Source organism: Apaloderma vittatum, unplaced genomic scaffold (genome assembly GCF_000703405.1).
Source record: "Apaloderma vittatum isolate BGI_N311 unplaced genomic scaffold, ASM70340v1 scaffold33931, whole genome shotgun sequence".
In the NCBI taxonomy this organism is placed as follows: Eukaryota; Metazoa; Chordata; class Aves; order Trogoniformes; family Trogonidae; genus Apaloderma; species Apaloderma vittatum.
The window spans coordinates 6191-6580 of record NW_009700235.1 but is presented as its reverse complement, the minus strand read 5'-3'; the positions used below and the strand labels follow the sequence as shown (position 1 = coordinate 6580).

General features: G+C 63.3%; 1 protein-coding gene across 1 annotated transcript in view; it reads left to right on the top strand.

Moving 5' to 3' along the window:
- LOC104280893 (EGF-like repeat and discoidin I-like domain-containing protein 3) overlaps positions 1–390 on the top strand; it is a gene marked incomplete at both ends in the record, with an annotated part of 6857 nt that overhangs the window by 4477 nt on the left and 1990 nt on the right.

Sequence of the window (390 nt, the reverse complement as noted above, 5' to 3'; positions counted from 1 at the left end):
CCCTGCGGCATGTCCCCGGCAGCCGAGGTGTTGGAGTGGGAGTAGGATGCCGTGAGGGCTCAGGTCATGTCCTGTCACTGTGTGGGTGCGATGCCAGCCTTGCTTTGGCCTGAGGATGTCTTTGCGTTGCTCTTTTCACCCGTGAAGGCATCCTCCTCATCCTCCTGCCGAAGCTGGGCTGTGCCGTGGGGACTTCTGTGTCTCTGCAGCAGGAGGCACTGTGAGCCAAGGAATAGCTGGGAGCTAAATATTCCAGGAAAAGGCGAGCTGGCTTCGACCCTGCGCCTCTGCCCAGCCTTTCCCTGCCTGGCTCTGCCTGCTGCTCCGGGCAGTGGGACCGTGGGGATGGTGCCTGCCGGGGCTGCGGGGCTTCGCTTTCGGTGGGGCCGT